The following is a 19100-nucleotide window of genomic DNA, read 5'->3' as shown; positions in this document are numbered from 1 at the left end:
TGGTGATGAGGTGGGGGACTTAGGTTTAGGCACGGGGAATGACCGCGGGGAGAAAGCAGTTGAGTTCTGCAGGAGACAGGGGTTAGTAATCACCAACACTTGGTTTAGATATCACAAAAGTCGCAGGTATACATGGAAAATGCCAGGTGGCTGAGAAAGGTATCAGCTAGATTATATCCTGGTTAACCACAGGTTTAGGAATACTGCGATAAATTCCTACAGCTTCCCGGGAGCGGATGTGGACTCTGACCACAGAGTCCGTTTCAAAAAGAAAAGGCAGGGACGGCGGGTTAGAAAATGGAATGTAGAAGCATTGTATGACTTGAAAGGGAAGGAGTACAAATTGATGGTAAAGGAAATCATGGAGGATGCCAAAGAGCTAGGTACTATCGAAGAAACAGGGAAAGTATCAAGAAAGTGTTATCGAAAGCCGCAAAAGACACTATTGGAACATTTAACGCTAAAAGGACCAGGAAACTATAAATCACGGATGAGATGAAATGAGGCTAAAGGAAGTACAAAGAGTTAAATAATAAATTTTGGCGGGCAACAAATAAAGCAAAAGACGCATGGTGGAAGACGCATTGCGAGGATATGGAAAGTCTGCAGAGGAAGGGTGAAATTGGTGCGCTGCAAAGAAAAGTTACGTCTTTAACTCGAAGTAAGAAAGGGAAATCAAAGCTAATAGTTAGAGATAAGGCGGGTAAGATAATAGTTGACGCAGGGAAGATCCAGTAGAGATGGAAGGAATATATAGAACTATATGATAAAGAACTCAGACCAGCTAAGTTAGAGAGAAAAGGAACATAACGTAGAGGAAGATATCTTAGGTCCAGGGATACTCGACGATGAGATAGACAAGGCATTAAGGGAGATGAAACTAAATAAGGCCGTGGGGGTGGATAACATTCCCGCGGAACTATTAAAATGTTTAGGAAAATGTGGGAGGAAGAGGCTATATGGGTTGATTCGTAGTATCTATGGCGAAGGAATCTTGCCGGAAGACTTTGTGAGATCAGTTTTAGTTCCTATTCCGAAAAAGGTAAATGCCACGTCATGTGAGGCCTGCAGGACGATAAGTTTGACATCCCACGCAGCTAAAGTTGTTCTCAGGATCATAAACAAAAGGATTGAGAGTAGGGCAAATGTTTACTTAGGCGATGACCATCTCGGGTTTAGGAAGGGGAGAGGTACGCGTGATGCCATTGTAGTAATCAGAATATTAATCGAGAGGATTATAAAACACTACCAGGAGGTATTTGCCTGTTTCGTAGATTTCGAAAAAGCGTTTGATGAGTGAATAAGGAAAAAATAATGAGTGCATTGCAGAAAATGGGAATAGATTGGAGGGAAAGGAGGCTAATCCTCAACCTGTACATGTCTCAGACTGCTCAGGTGCGAGTGGGGAACGGGGAGTCCGGATGGGCAGTGTTAGGAAGAGGTGTAAGGCAGGGTTGCCCATTAACACCGTTGCTGTTCAACCTGTATGCAGAGGAAATGATTAAAGAGGCATAGAAAGAACTGGAGGTAGGAATGAGATTGGGCGGGGAATTCGTAATATCCGTTAGGTTTGCTGATGACCAAGCTTTAGTTTGTCAGTCAGCCAAGGGGTTGCAAACATTGCTGAGTGAATTGGAATTTCAATGCGACAGATATGGGATGAAAATCAATATTAATAAAACAAAGGTTATGCGATATCCTAGAAAGAAAAAGGCTAAGCTTAACAATAAAATAGGAGGGCATAAACTACAGCAGGTAGAACAGTTTACGTATCTCGGTAGTGTTTTTGACCAACAGGGTCAAAGTAGTAGGGACGTAAGGAGAAGAATTGCGCTAGGCAAAGAGGTTTTCACAAGGAGGAGGGAGTTGATGACAGGGATGTTGAGTAAGGATATTAAGAAAAGACTCGTGAATACTTCTTATGGAGCGTAGCTACATGCCGCGCGGAAACGTGGTCATTGAAGCAGTAGGATGGACGTAGACTGGAGGCTTTTGAAATGTGGGTGTGGAGAAGAATGGAGAAGGTGAAATGGACAGAGAAGAAAACAAGCGAGGAAGTACTTGGTATGGTGGGCGAAGAGAGGGGTTTGTTGGGAGAAATCCTATGGAGGCAGGAAAAGTGGATGAGGGGGGTATTGACCGGCAGTGGGATGTTGAAGACTGTAATCGAGGGGTGAATGTTAGGCAAACGAGGAAAGGGAAGGAACAGGATAGGGATGTTGGACGGGATGAAGGGAGGAAGAAAGTACTCAGAGCTGAAGAGGGACCTGATGTAGAGTAGGATGTTGTGTTTTGCTGGGGGTCACCAATTGTTGAATTAGTAATTTTGTCCATCCAAAAGCCTACCTTAACCGGTAGATTACCTAATAATATATGGCAATCTTACCCCGAGATTTCCTGTTCTTCAGCACGATAAATTATAATTCAAGGATTCAATCGAAAATGTTGATGGTTGTCAAACAATATGCGTCGTGGATCTTCAAATGCTTCCCGCCGACAATTAAATTTCGAGCCCATGAATCCACGGAAGTGAGGATCAAAAGGAGAGAGGTCCACGCTGTGGAAAGCAATCGTAACAATGTCAGCTGTTACCAGGATCGAAGTATGTTTCCCGCCTCCTTTAAGTAGAAGGCGGTGGTGTCGTCGACCCAACAGGGGGAGTCATTCCGAGGGGTGCTTTTCCCTTCAGTCTTGTGATAGAGGCAGTCAAGTGCCAACTCCAACGGCCCTGAATTACGCACGAGGGAAACCCAATGCCGCTCTGCTTATTATTTTAATCCCCTGGCGACCCGCAGAGAGTGCCCCTCTCCTCCCTCCACTTCCCTCCTTCTCCCCCGCCTCTTCCCCCCTCCTTCCATCTCCACACACCTCCCTCCTTCCGATGCGCTTGCTGTGGGCTAGAATCCAGTATCCGACTGGGGCCTTGGGAGATCTTCGAGTATTTTCGTTTTCTTAAATCACCGCCAAGATTTTCTCCCTCCTTACGAATGGTGTCCCCTGACACGAGCCTCTCATGAATGGAAGCGTGGTGCTGCAAGACTGTCCCACCTATCGTAATGCCCATTGCCGAAGGGTGACCACTCATTGTCTGCGCAAATTCCCGTTCACAATTTTCCAGCTGTTTCAAGCAATTTTGCGGTTCCCCTCAATTCCCTCTCAAATATCCTCCCAATATCTGCCAACTTTAATGACTGACTCTCGTGCTCAATGTGTTCCGCGGGAACTGCGGATGAAGTACGACCAAGTAGCATTGACAATTTAGATTCGCCGTTTTTTAAAACGGTTGACACCAGGTTGCTTGGAAACCGGGGAATAGGAACCGGCAGCACCTCACTTTACCACCACGCTTGCCACCGCAGTCGGCCCTGTCACAGTTCCTTTTTGGTTTGTGCCATATCCTAACTTGTGCGCGCGATCGCGTTCAATAGGTTCGCAATGACGATGCCTTTCTCATTCGTAATTCATGAATTACAAAGCATATACCCCACCTTTTAAATGAATTGCGGCGTTTATCCCAATTTTTCTCTGTTTTTCCGAAGTTTTATGGATGCCGACAGTTTCCAGTTTTCCCAGGATACACCATTGCACATATTCATCCATTTATACATGGATACTTCCTTTGGCTATTACGCAGGACTATGCGTTTCCACCCCGAGGGTCCGGGTTCGAATGCTGGCAGGACACGGCAGGTATTTTCCAGTGGTATCCCGATCCCTAATTGAGGTGCTTTGTGGAGAGCACTTTGAGTGAGTACGACGTCCGTCGAATGGGACGTTGAACTGGGTCTGACCCCTTGGCGCCTTTCTTCAATGAGAGTAGGCTAATTCTGACGCCGGGTTTCTCCCTCCACCCTTCCATGCCTATTGGCGCGCATGACCTCAGCTGTGTCCGTCGCCTCCTTCCCTTTAATAACTACCACCACTCCACGTCGGGCACATGCACCGTTCCGCATCCTTCCGCCATTCTGATTTGAACGCGTATTTCATTTAAGAAAATCAATCAAGCAAGTCTAAAAATCTCCAATAAAATCGCCTGTAAATAACGAACTGTGATTGGCTGGAAATATCTAGTTTATGGGTAACCGCCTCGGTAGTCTCAGTGCTAGTAATATTAATTTAATGCAATATAACCCAGTAACAGCTCTGCACCCGAATGTCAATTTCATTTTACTTAATAAGTTGGTGAATAAAAACATCTTGGAGTCATAACTGGCCAGATATTAAGAATTAGCACGGATCGATCAAGCGCTGCGATAACTCTGAGATGCCGCATGCCTGATTCTCGTTTCAGGCGCAATAGATGTGTGCTCACTCGACTTCTGTGCAATGCTCAGTTTAGTCTAAATTATAAGTATGGCTCAGTGCGTTCGGCAAGGAGCACAACATTTAAGCCTTAATTCAAATTCCGCAAAAAAGAAGACCAGGAACTGTTTGAGGGAAGAGATAGATATGGGCGCTCATATCTATGACCCACTTCGGGCGAGGCACTCACGCGATTAGGCAATCATTTAGTACAGAATGTCCTTAAGCATGAGAGGTGAAAACAAAAGCCATTTCTTCCTCTGTGAACTATATAAGAACTATACATACCACTTTTTATTAGTTTTACGCTCAACTATGAAAAACTTGGAGAAGTTTGCTTGGAAGATGCCATTCATCTATAGGAGCAGGAGTTTATAATTTGCCACAAAAGAGTATGAATGCGGCGCGGACAACAAGAGGCAAGTTATTCCAGCTGTTTGAAGTTTGGTTATGACCTCAACAAAATGTCGAACACTCAGAAAATATTATTTTGCTAAGGTTCCTACTTTCGCTCACTTTGCACGATGTTCATTTCAATTCTACACGCGCAGAAATTCACGGTTTCTCGTGATGGAAATCTCAACGTGGTGTTTTCGTATGAGGCTAATTAAACATTCCTGTACTTATAATTATGAATTAGCTTAAATGTGTTCGATGGTATTTACTAATTAACTATTACTACGAAATATCTCTGTCAATGGTTATTATTTCCACCCTGCCCATCAGCTGATGAAGAAGGAAGGTCGAAGTTAAACGCTTCATTTTTGCTTGCAAAAGATCCCGCGCTATGGACGTGTTCGCAAAATAACTAAAAACATCTTTACTCATATTCAAGTAAAATTATTCGCAGTAATAAGATCATTCAACGGCCCATCGATCTTAGTGGAATATATTTAATTCCATAGCGAACTGTTTGAATCGCTTCCACCACATATGTGTAAACACGCAGAGATGCATTCCTGTATATAAAAAACGGAGTTGTGTTTCAATCGATCCATCAAAACCACGACGTAGCAACGGGAATCGTTCATAATAAAGCAAAGAAGAAAGAAGGCAACATGTTATTAAAAGGTTGGTTAGATTATTTTAGCCTACTGTCAGTTCATTGCCGTTTTTAAAATGCACTTTGATTGGATACAACGGACAGATATCTCTGCAAATTTTGGAGCAAAAATTGAATTTTACTCCAAATTACAGAAGAAAGAAATAAAGCTACGGAAATTTACAGTTATAGGCACATGTTTTAGTCACTAGAAAGGACAATATGTTGTCAGCCATATCCCTTGCCAAACGAGTAGAAACGAATTTCCATTGCATAATCAGTCTATTATGTTTAATTTTTCCATGAAATACCTGCTGAATTATTTTTTTGGTACTTTTAACTTTCATCGTCAAAAAATGTTGACATAAACCAATCCATAGAACGCATTCCACACGATACAGTTGGGGTATCATCAATTATTTTGGGAAAACAATTTGGACTTTTCAATGGGAGTCATTAAGGACTTTCCCATAATTGGTTAGGCTTTCTCTCCGCAATTTTTTGAGTGAAAAGAAAATACTCTTCAAAGTGGTTCTGGCTGATAAAAAACGCTAAATTGTGTCTCGCTTGTAACTTCTGCAACACGTTACTGGGATTATAACTCGAAAATAATTGGATGCCCCAGGAGACGATTGCCGTTGCTTCGATGCGGAGATCGGCGGACCAAAACCACCCACTTCTCCTCTTCTAATGCTAATCCCCTATCGCACATTTATAATTCTAACTTCATGCCGTCTTCCACCGAGCATTAGCCTCGTATACTATATACACGTGCGGTGGGCGCCTTTAAGTGCGCCTCCCCTCCTGAAATGTTCTTAACAAACTCATGCTATGCCCAAACCATTTCATCATTTCTTACTTTTACTTTTTCATTGTCGTAGCCCCGTAAAAGGCACCCGTAGGGTGCATGGCAGGAGGTGAATGCACATTAAATGCTAATATATTTCTTTGGATGGTAACATTAGATGGCTAAAAAAGTGATAAAAATATTATTCACTCAGGAAATAAAAAATAAAAGCCGAGACATAAACAACAAAATTTCCGAACAATATATACATAATTTTTTCCCACCCCAGATAAGAGGGCTTTTCCAAACTTCCTGATATATATATATATATATATATATATATATATATATATATATATATATATATATATATATATATACATATATATATATATATATATATATATATATACATCAATGCAGCTACCACAATGTAATATTGGTACACACACTCCAACCGTGCCTTCTCCCTCCCTGACTCGAGCAATTCCTAGGCCGATTTTATCAGAACTTCACTAACCCTAGCCTCCCTTATTACAATTCCATTTACAAATCTTACAATTCGTCGCTGAACTTTGTCCGATCGTTTCATATCCCTGTCTACCCGAGAATCCCAAACTTACGCATCCTAAAATCGGCCAAACGAGACGAAAACTTTTATTTCAGGGAAACTTTTTCCAAGGGTTTTCATATAAAAATGCGAAGCACTAATTGAATCCCCATCCAAACCAAGGTCTAGATGGCTTCATCTGTTTCTATAAAAATGAATATTCGTTCGCCGTTTGGCGGGATTTCGTATTTGAATGTGTGTGTATATATATAAATATAAATATATATATATATATATATATATATATATATATATATATATATATATATATATATGCATATCCCAAACGATGTGGTTTCTCGGGTACCAGATCTTCCTGGGAAACCATAGCCGGTAGAGGGAAAGGAACCCTTCCCTAATATGTGAATTTCACACGCCGTCGGGCTTAGTACTGGGTGAATTTTACCATCACCAACCAAACGACCCAAAAACCCGACCTTCGGGTTGATTACTGTGTTCATGGCAATATATATTCATGTATATGTATATATATGTATATGTGTGTATATATATGCATATGTGTGTATATGCATACATTAGGATATGTATATATATATACATATATATACATATATATATATATATATATATATATATATATATATATATATATATACATATATATATATATAAATATATATATGCCTCCCCGGACTACAACCTTGACGTGCTGGAAGGGCGTGTGCGTTCTGATGACCCCTAGAGCTGTGCTGGCAGGAGTAATAATAATTGCTCCTGGTAGGGTCACCCATGCCATAAAGGTCGAAGGTTAGGAGCCAGACGAAAGGTAGTCCACGCAGCGTCTGTTCCTCAGTGAGGCGGCTGCAATGGCACCTGACCCTAGTGGGGCGGCCAGTAAGTGATGGTGTCACGTTAAAAACACTATTGAGGAAGGCAACGGGAAACCACCTCAATTATCATTCCCAAGATTAATATGATGGACAAAACAGAGATTTTGAGTCCTGGCAACCACAAGGCTCGGCCCAATCGGCCGTGTGTCGTGCCCGGCACCGGGGGAGGCAAGGCTTCCACGGTCGTCATCCCATGAAACCCTTGCAAGGGAAAACCAGCGGCAGCAGGACAGAAGACGCAGGAAAAGAAGACCAAATTAGTTAGAATAGGAACTTGGAATGTTAGGGCAATGATGAGGACAGGGAAATTAGAGAATGTTAAGCGAGGGATGGAAAAGGAAATATAAATATGTTAGGCCTATGCAAAGTGAGATGGAAGGATAGCGGGGATTACTGGAGTGATCAATATAGAATAATATACAGCGGTGGGGACGAGAGCCAACGAGGGGTTGCCATAGTATTAAATGAAGAGGTAAGAAGAAGGGTAGTCAACATAGAGCAGGTAACGGATAGATTATTACTAATACAGATAAAAGCAGAACCGACGTACTTGGTTATTATTCAGGCATACATGCCACCGAGCAACCATAAGGAAGAAGAGGATATACGACCAGTTAGAGGACATAACCGCGTGTGTTCTCGCAGCGAAACATTTGATAGTGATGCGAGTTTGCAATGCAACGATAGGGGAAGGCAGAACATTTGAAAATGATAGGTCATTGAAATGTGATGGTAGGTGAAAGAAGAGATGGTGTTGAGGAGGGGGACTACGGTTTAGGCACGAGGAATGACCGCGGGGAGAAAGCAGTTGAGTTCTGCAGGAGACAGGGGTTAGTGATCACCAACACTTGGTTTAGATATCACAAAAGTCGCAGGTATACATGGAAAATGCCAGGTGGCTGAGAAAGGTATCAGCTAGATTATATCCTGGTTAACCACAGGTTTAGGAATACTGCGATAAATTCCTACAGCTTCCCGGGAGCGGATGCGGACTATGACCACAATTTAGTTGTTATGAAATGTAGTGTCCGTTTCAAAAAGATAAGGCAGAGGTGGTGAGTTAGAAAATGGAATGGTGAAGCATTATATGGCTTGAAAAGGAAGGAGTACAAACAGGCGGTAGAAGAAATCATGGCGGGTGGGGGAAGGTGAAATGAACAGAGAAGAAAACAAATGAGGAAGTACTTGGTATTGTGGGCGAAGAGAGGGGTTTGTTGGGAGAAATCCTATGGAGGCAGGAAAAGTGGATGAGAGGGGTATTGACCGGCAGTGGGATGTTGAAGACTGTAATCGAGGGGAGAATGTTAGGCAATTGAGGAAAGGGAAGGAACAGGATAGGGATGTTGGACGGGATGAAGGGAGGAAGAAAGTTCTCAGAGATGAAGAGGGACCTGATATAGAGTAGGATGATGGATTTTGTTTTGTTAGGAGTAAGAAAATGTTCCATCTCTCGCTTAACATTCTCCAATTTCCCTGTCCCACCAAAGAAGATTTTAGTGCATATTACGTTGCCTCGATAGCTAGGACGCGGCTGTTTTTGCCGAGTGTTAGATTTCGCCGGCGACCGAGGCATCGTATGCCGGGATTTGGGAAGGGGCATCATCATCTAGGGTCGGCGCCGCACTTGCGCCAGCTGCAACCAGAAAGGCCACCAGAGCAAGACCTGCCCTCGGAACCCGGGAAGGAAGAGCTATGCGAGCTCCGTGGAGATGGGCAAGCCCCGGGTGGCTGTGGAAAAGAGGTCGTGGCCGCTGCAACTTCTTGTGGGTGCGGTCCCGGCTGCTCCCACCGAACCCCCGCATCCCCCTCCCCTTGGAGAGAAATTTCAGAGGGAACGAAAATCGTCAACGGAATAAAGGGATCCGAAAAAGGAGAGGACAGATGACCCCAAGCTCCTGATTTCGAATACCGATCTACAAGTATCTCTCGTCCCTAGCACCTCGCCTAGTCTCACACGACCTCCAGCCCCCGTCTCCGTGACCCTGTCAAATGAGGAGGGACCATCCTTCGCCCCCTCTTGCCCCGCCTACGCTGTCCTTGCGTCACGGGCTTCAAGCACCCCGAGATCCTCTGGTGATTAAGGTGAGGAGGGTGCATCTGGTTGCGATGGTTTGCCATCCCCGACAGTTCATTCCTCGACCCCTTTATCACTGGCAATAAAGGAAGCATCACCGACCCTGGAAGTCGACGCACATGCTAGTTTCCCGAAGTCAAAGATCGCAGATACCCCATCGTCCCTCTCCATTGAGGACAGCCAAGGTGTCGACGATTTTCCCAGGGCTCCTCTAGAGACGGACCGCATCGACCTATCTCCCCTGATTTTTCCCGACCACACCCCTTCGGCAGATGACCCCCAGTCCGCCACTCCGACCCTCCCCGATATCCCCTCCTGCCCCGTGGCAGCCCCCATCGGTGCTCTCTCGAAGGAGGCCCCCGTACGCATTACGGACGCATTACCCCCTCTTCGTGGAGACCGCGGCTGGCTCTTCCTCTTCGGATGAGGTCGGAGGGGGGGGGGGGTTGCGGCGACAAGCCGCGCCTTCGCTCGTTGACCCTTCGGAGGAGGCGTCCGGGGCGAACCACTCGTCGCCCGGGGTGAGAGTCGCGACCGGAGCGACCTAAGCCCCGACCAGAACTCTGGTAAGTGATGTCCGGTGCCGGACACACTTTGTCCTTCTTTGAAGTGTTTTTAATCAAAATAACTTCCCATCGATAATTTGGAACAATGCACAATTTTCCATGTGCATGTATGCCTCCATTCTATGTTATTCTGCTCCAGGGTAAGCTGAAAGATGCCGTTTCGTCTCATTTTTCTCCGATTTACATCTGCCTCCATATTCTCTCCTCCGTACGCTATTCTTATGCCTACTTCCTTCCACTCCATATTCCTGAGGAACCTCCTGGTTCATTACGTTCGATCGTGCCTTCTTGAACATCCGCTTTAACTGCGATGCCCTCTGCAAAATGGAGCACGGTAATATCTTCCCGATTACCATTCATTCCTCCTCATACACCTTCCTTCTGCCTCCTTTGATATTAATATTTCCAAGCATGCATTGAATGGTGTTTCTAAGAGGTAGTGATCCTTGTCTTACATTTTTATTCACTTTTCCTTTTTCTCCTCACACATTTCATTTAAAAGGACGCGACTTGCTTTGCGCACTGTCGCAAGATACTTCTTACATCGTGGTGTACCGAGATTAATTTGCCTTCCGCTCGACTTTGCCAAAGTCCTCCTCTTAAATCGACAAACAGCAACCCAAAACGGCTTCCCATAAGTGGTATAATTATTTCAGTATTATTATTATTATTTTGACCACTATCCTTACTCAGAGTGTGATCGCCATCTTTCCTCTGTTTCTCCTGAGTTCAAGTTGGTTTTCTCAAGGGAGTATTGGTCTCCATTTCGCCCAAATAAAGACCACTATCCATCTATCTATTTTAAATTCTTTCGCTTATTTTTTGGACTGTCAGTGGTCCTATTATTTTGGAAGAACATTTCATTCCATGGACTCATCGTCCCATAAATCGCGCGTCTCTACGTACCCGGACTCGTCGATATTACATTCATTACACTCTCCTTAAAGCACTCAGCTAATTACCAAAACTGTTTTTGATTTACCCAAATAGGTCTTCCTTGGCTTTACATCTTAGTGCCTTCATTTTTTCCCGTCGTCCGGGCGTGTTGGTGCTTCTTCGCGTCGTACCCCGTCCAATACACTTCCCGGCCTGCGTACCTGTCGCCGTCTCCCGCCCACGTTGCTCGTCTTTCATTAGGGCACCTTCCTCGCCCTTGATCCAGTTCCTCGCCTCGTTCTCAATCCTTCCGTCGCCCCACACACACCTTCTCCTCCCTTCATCCTTCCCTTTTCCGTTCCTCACTAGACTGCATACTCTTTCCCTTTTCCACGTCGGACTCGACTTTTTCAGCACTTTCAAAAAACGTTTTGATATGATATCAAAATTAACGATACAGAATATTAATAATTGGGGGAAAAATTCCCACGGAGTATATTCATCTAAATGTTGTCATTATCCGCTGAGTGAAGACTTCAGATGGACAAACATCACATTTTCCGAAAAAGAGAGTTGTTGACGATTGTAGGGGCGATCTGAGACCATTTTTTATTTGAGCATTAAAAAAAATATTTCCATATAATTTCGTCGCCGTCGACTTGATGAAGAAGGAAAAAAAGAAATGCCTGGCGATAATTACTCGTAGGTTTGAGTATCCAGGGGCGTATTTAAAGAGATAAGGCCATTTACTATGTTATCGTATTGACTTGTAGATACATGCATGTAATGTTTTTTGATGCATGAAAGACGGTTTAAAAATGCCGTAAATCACTTATGCATTATTTCAGCGTGGTATTTAAAGGGCTATCCTAAAACTTCATAAAATACAAGTACCATTTTATGTTCCACAGAGGATTTATTTTAACATATGCGAACTTTCATAGAAGTGTTACTTTATATTACGGAATGTCCTCAAAGACTCAAATGACGTTTATCACGTTTCTCTTTCTTCGCTAATACTGACACTACACATACTAGGTTGCTTAAATAGCATTTACATGATCTTATTTATTATTATCTTTAGCAGGATTTCACTGATTTAGAACAGATCCTAGACCCACACGCTACGTTATCCCCAAGCCCTCGCAAAAATGACATAAGACTTCAGACCCTATACTAAATGAAAAAATAACTCATTATTTGGTTCTACATACTTTCTATTAAATTCAACAACTTTCTAATAAGTTCCACGTACTATATTCATCAAAAATTTCTATTTTTTCTTCCTTCATCCTCGCTTTCCCAGCATTCCACCCCCTCTTGCCATAATCGGCATCTCTCTCGGTATCTCCTGCTCCCACTGCTCTTTGCCTTCTCCGAATTTCTCCCAACCACCAATCAATATTCTTGATTTGTTTGCAAAGAATATTTCCAAAAAAAAGGCTTAATTACATGCAGAAATAAAAGGAATTTGTGACCACAGCACATGCTAAGTTCTCGCCACACAGGGTCCGAAATAAGAGGAAGCCTTAAAGGGAAAATTTGCTTGTTTCAAGAAGGGGACTACGATGACCTAAAGTGCGAGCTACAGAGTCAATTTACAAGTTTTAAGAAAGGTAGTAATCACCGAAATAGTAAGGATACGTGGAATCACTTCTTAGAGATCACGCGCTCAGCAGTCAACAATTTAATTCTCAGTGAATTTATAAAAGATACCGCGGGGCCCAGATGGCACAACGCGGATGTTAGGAAGGCATTACGACTTCAAAGGCTATGTCACGCCAAGATGTAAAATATTAGGGATGATATCTCTGGCGACAAAAAGAATGAAATCACTTATGATCACAGGATATCCAGGGTGAATGGCAAGAATGAATTTCGGAAATCATTAAGCGAACTCCAAAGGAAAAGGTTTGCGGGAAATTCGGAAGAGAATCCGGAAGCATTTTGGTCATACGTCAGAGAAGTTGAGGGAAATAAGTCCAATGTTAAATCACTCAAAAATAATAAAGGTGAAAGAGTAGCCAGTAGTTTGGAAAAGGCTAACTGATTAAATTCCTTCTTTCAAAGCGTCTTCACTAATATCTCACAGAATAATCCCGATAGCTTACCAAGTCGTCCAAACGGTCAACCGATGCCCAATATTGAAATCTCATATGATGGAATAGAACGTTTGCCGAAACTTATTAAGCCTAAAAATCCTCCAGTCCCGATGAAATACCCATCTGTGTATTGAAGAATAAAGCTTCTGATATTGCGCCGTATCTAGAAATAATATTTAAGGACAAATTGAGTAGCTTCAGGCGTGATGTGGTGGAAGTATAAGTGCTTCAATCAGTTATTCAATATTCAAGGAGTTGCTGTTGAATCCCAAGGTTCCCTGAGATTTGAAAACGACTAAGATATCGCGAATATTTAAAAGCGGAGACAAGGAAGAACCGAGCAATCGCAGACCTATTTCCCTCGCATTCATTTCGTGCATGGTTGTGGGGCATATATTTGCTCGTTCGATCGTGAGACACCTCGATAATCGGGAGTTATTGATGAGAAATGAGCACGGTTTCCGAAAAGGTTGACCCTGTGAGACACAACTTGCGCTTTTTGTTCACGATATTCTTACTTCGGGAGAGAGCGATGTTCCATTGGACGCGATTTTTCTAGATTTTAAGAAATCCTTCGACAAAGTACCTCAGAGTAAACTACTTCCAAAGAGAGGCATAGATAAAAATATCCGGGATTGGATGGTCTTTGTGAATGGTCGGGCTCAAAGAGTAGTCATAGATAACGTTAGCTGAAATACAGTAGAAGTCACTTCAGGTGTTCCCCAAGGAAGTGTCAGCGGACCTCGTTTATTCCGACTTTACGTTAACGACACTGACTCTGTAGTAATATACGTTTTTTTGCCAAAGATGCAGTGTTTTACCGTGAATTCTGGTGAGACACTTGGCAATGATAATAAAACTTTAAAAAGTGCTTAGTGATGAATTTCGAAAAAAATAGCAATTCCCTCACAAACACCCACTGTATCGAGAACACCGAAATGGAATGTGTAGACTCAGTAAAATACCAAGGCGTTGCCCTCACTCACGACCTCTCCCGGGTGAAACACATACTAGAAGGAATAGGTGGAGAAGCTAATTAAAAAATAGGAGACTCATTAGAGGAGTCCTTGGAGCGAGCGGTGGATATTTGTAGCGCGCACACGCCCCATGGCTGTGTGATGGTAATTGTCCTGCGTCATCGCCGCCTCGCTGCACATCGCCCCGTGCACCACTCAGCGATCGAACGCCCGGGAGAGCGACTCGATGTTGTCCTCCTAAGACTATTCCATCCATCTCCCCACTCCCAATTCGAGAACGACAACAATCCAACGATCACTAGATCGCCATAACTCAGTGTCGACGAAAAGTGTATTGATTAATTTTAAAGTTACTCTGCTGAATCCTAAGATTAAATAAATAATTAATTAATTATATATATTAAAGATTAATTATTTATTAAAGATTAATTCAATTTAATTGAATTAAGATAGAGCCTGAGCTCTCATTTCAATGTAAAATATTATTTTGAATTCTATACGTAATTTGGTATCACGATGAGTCAACCGGCAAAAAGTATTCTTTCCATTTTTGCTAATGCCAAAATTTTTTGGTATTTTGCTAATACCTTAAATTTTAAAATCAACTTAACTTCAGTAATTTAATAGCCCATCGTGAAAACGTTCGTCAAATTTGTGGCATTTTCCCATTGTGTGTGTGTGTGTGTCCGTTCTAACAGGTCGAGTTCATTTGGACGGAATGAAAAAAAGAAAACTTTGAGAGATGGTTCGACATCCAAATAAATATCCCGGGATCCACCAAAGAGGTGTGTGGCAGGGGGTGCAGAGACCAGTGGGATGGGTGAGTCGGATAAGAGAGGAAATACGACTCTTCACGGAAATATTCAGTGGAAACCTATCAAATAACGCGCAAATTCACATGCATGCTGAAGGAAAACTTAATTCTAAAAATAAGTTAAATTCAACAAATAAATTATGCATTTGAAATACGAAGAACGGGAATAAAAATGAACCTCGACCACGCCATATACGACAGTCCTTCGCCATATTGAGACAAGCCACGCAGAATTGAGCAGTGCAATTTATGAAGTGGAAAATCTATTACCATCAACTTGACCTGCAACTGGTCATCGTCTCCGCCCTTAAAGTCAAAGGTAGGGAATGTGACCCACCGCTGCAGGTCAATACTTAGTGAAAATCCCCGTTTGTACGAAGCACGGAGAAATTATCAAAGACTTTGCGAGTCCACAGAGAATAATTGATTGTTTTCGACCGGTTTCGCGACACTGCATTGACTTTGATTTTCTTCTGAGAAACAGAAGAATATCAAAGTCTTAGACTCTTCCCTCGCGAAAAAAATGCGATCATGACAGCACAAATCATGAGTGCAGAATGAATACTACAGGGTCGCACCCAAAAGTGGTAGGACTGATTGTTTTACAAGAATTTTATTAACGATATACTTACATCGACTTAATAATCTTCAAAGTATGCTCCTTGAGCTGCTACACACTTAGTATAACGTTGCTCCCATTCCCCGTACGCCCGCTGGAAATTTTCTTTGGGATGCCGTTGATGACCCTCGTCGAAGCCTCTTGAATGGCCTTTATCGAGTCAAAACGTCGTCCCTTGAGCTGTATTTTCATCAGGGGGAAGAAGAAGAAGTCCGGTGGTACCAGATCGGGAGAATAGGGCGGGTGCGGAAACGTGGCAACGCCGTATTGGGCCAGGAGCTCTCTGACGACAAGCGTGCCATGGCACGGCGCGTTGTCATGATGAAGCACCCAGCAGTTTGCGACGGCCGGTCGGACTCTTTTCACGCGTTCTCGGAGGCGGGTGAGCACCTGCACGTAAAAGTTCCTCACAGCACAGCAGTGTCCTCACTCTGTCCACATTCGTGTTGGTTCTTGCCGTCGACGGCCGTCCGGAGCGATGGTCGTCTTCAACGAGCTCCCTACCCTCTTTAAACAACTTGTGCCACTCAAATACTATGGAACGGCTTAAGGCAGTGTCCCCATAAGCCTGCTTGATCATATCGAGGGTCTCAGTTGCCGTCTTCCCGAGTTTCGCACCAAACTTCACGGAATAACGTTGCTCTAAATTCAGATTCATTTTATTTTTCGACGCGGACAAAAAACTTGCTTCACTAAAAACGGTGTCCTCACTCAACGACAGCCCGCAGGCGACTGAGGTTGGTGTCGGTCTGTTGCTAAGAGCCCCGTCCACCTTATCCTGCCAGGCAGACCCCCCTCCACCGCTCCGTTCGCGCCAGAGAAAATCAGTCCTACCACTTTTGGGTGCGACCCTGTAGAATAATCGATAACCTTCAATTTAAGCAGTATTGACCAAATGTGAGTAATTAAGCGAATACTTATCCTTATGTCCCCATAGCAATAATGGTGAGGAAATATTGCACTGCATTCCTCATTTTTACAGAATATTTGCTGAGAAAAACAGCATGCCCAACCTATTTAGGATTTTTATTAATTTATTTATTTTGGAACCCTATAAGCCGGCGCTAGGGTGTGTGGCAGGGGGTGAATATACACCAGACTAATTTTGACCCGAATATTTTTCCCCTACCGCAGTCGGACAATATTATTCGGATCCTCATCTTTCTTTGGAAAAATGGCACCTTAAATCTATTCATTCTGCGCTTAATTTCCCTAATTTTATTTTAATGATCTCTTCAACCGTAGATTGTTTAATGTTTAAGGGTTAAGATCACTCTCTACGTTAACCTGGAGCGGGTGAGATTCGCGCATCGTATCACGGGACGGAGGGCAGTTTGTTTTCAAACGTCTCGTTCAGTTCCCTAGGATGTTCTGGGATTCTCCACGTCCCTTTCTTTGGCTCGGAGTGCCCAAAGGCATTTTCGGAATTGGACTAGAGACTTCCAATCGGCAACCTGGCACACAATAGTACGTAGGTACTTCGACACCATTAGGATTTCTTTCCTTTCATCTCAAGTCCAGAGATTTTAATGAAGAATAGTTTTGAAAATACTAAAACGTTTCCGCAAAACCTATATTTCCAAAGATATTTCGAGAGATCAACTTAAAAAAATGTATCACCAAATGGGTGATTAGACGAACATGAGAACGTGAATTATTGCCATGCAAATTTCTATCAAGAAATTGAATTTTTTAGCATTTTACATAAACATTTTATGAAGTTTTGCATGTGTCAAAGAATTTTCACTTTTCCACGTGTCAAGAAATTTTACTTTTTTACGTGTCAAAGGTTAAGTATGGTGTCCGTAGGAAAAAGATTCGTTGCATTAAACAAGGAGGGCAGTGCGCATGCTCCGTGTGAGAGCGGCCCGATCCATGATTGAGAAAATGCAAGCTTGGATGTCCATTAATCTCCCAGGAAACAATTTGGGAAGAGAAAATCAAAAAAAATAAGAACCGATTAGGAAGGTGAGACATATTGGCATTGATATAACCTGCGGAGAATTAGGTAAACAGCTTCAAATTTACATTTAACGTATTACAACAGAAAATGGGTGGTGTTTTAAGACAAAGGAATGAATATGGAAAAACCAATAGTAATTTCTTTCATGAAAAAACAAGATGTTAGCATTCCTTATTCTTAAGAAAGACGACAGAACCATCAAAATAACCACTTTTTTGAATTCTCTGAATTTTTAGATTTCTAATTTCACATTTTGGATATAAAATCGCTCTACTTGTGATTTTTTTAGCTTATCAACTATTGAGTAACTCCCGCCGCAAAAGGTTCTCAAGGGCAATGCACTAACTACCAGTTCTCTATTGCGTCTTTGACAACATTTTTCTTCGAATTAAATTTCATTATTTGTCCTTCTGTATCAATTGATTTAAGAGTCATAGAGGCGTCGGGAAACTTCAAAGATAATGAATGAGCGTGGGCAGATCATTGCCGTATTGCTCACTTGTAAGGCAAGTTTTGACTTTTACGGCTCTCGAAGACTGCATTTGATCCAAAACAGCCAAGTACTACTTGGAAGACATTCCCTCGGGCAACGACGGAGTATTTAGAAATAACCTTGAGATTTTTGAATCAACATGAGTACCGACCTCTGTAAACCCTAACTAAGATGACACAAATTACCATCAAAACCCCTTCCTAAAGATCACAATGATTGGAACTTCAGCCTTGCATATTTCCTACCTCCCTCAGTTCCACTTCAAACGCATATTCCTTTCCTCCCTCGACCTCATTTCCAAGGATTCTCTCCTCCACAATCGGCTTCAGCATCGCATTGCCTCTCGCAATAATTTCCACTAATATCGAGGGAGATAAAATGGAAAATCCTGCATCTCCAGTATCCTTCGAACTTCTCCCAGCATCCTTCTCTCCTCTTCTGCCAAGTCTACAAAAACGTTTCGTTCGTTTACCTCACGTCACAATTCGTTTACCTCACTGTCATATTAATTTTTTCCAAGCAAATCAACCGCCTCCAAATCTGCTCTGATCCTCTGCCATCAGCGGTCATCATTAAAACTCTGCTCCATTTCGAATGTTTCGCTAATCTTTTCTTTCTATTCTATTCCTTGCAAGCATCCTAGGAGGAGCGTGACAGGAGGTCACCAAGCTTCAGAAACGGATGAGTGCCCGAGGTGAGTGGTTTTTCCCAGTTAGATTCACCCACCCTGGTTCATTCATTTTCCAGCTTTGCTTCGGTGGTGATCGCGAATCACATGACGTTGGAATACGTGACAGAACGGGCAATTGGTGCTGCGGTCTATCTCCCTAATGTTATCCGGTTGAGCCGATTTGAGGATATAATGAGGGACCCTATGATAATTTCTTCAGTGTCATAGGTTAAAGCGACTGTCGTACTGTAGCTTTCCAATTACCCTAGGCTCCGCCTTCTTCCTTTGTGCTTAGAGGGACACCAATCCTAGTTACTATATATCAACCGCGTTACTCGCCCTTCCTCATCCTCGA

Source organism: Hetaerina americana, unplaced genomic scaffold, assembly GCF_022747635.1.
Source record: "Hetaerina americana unplaced genomic scaffold, ioHetAmer1.1.p SCAF_62, whole genome shotgun sequence".
In the NCBI taxonomy this organism is placed as follows: Eukaryota; Metazoa; Arthropoda; class Insecta; order Odonata; family Calopterygidae; genus Hetaerina; species Hetaerina americana.
The sequence above is the reverse complement of the archived record's forward strand: the minus strand, read 5'-3'. Positions refer to the sequence as shown.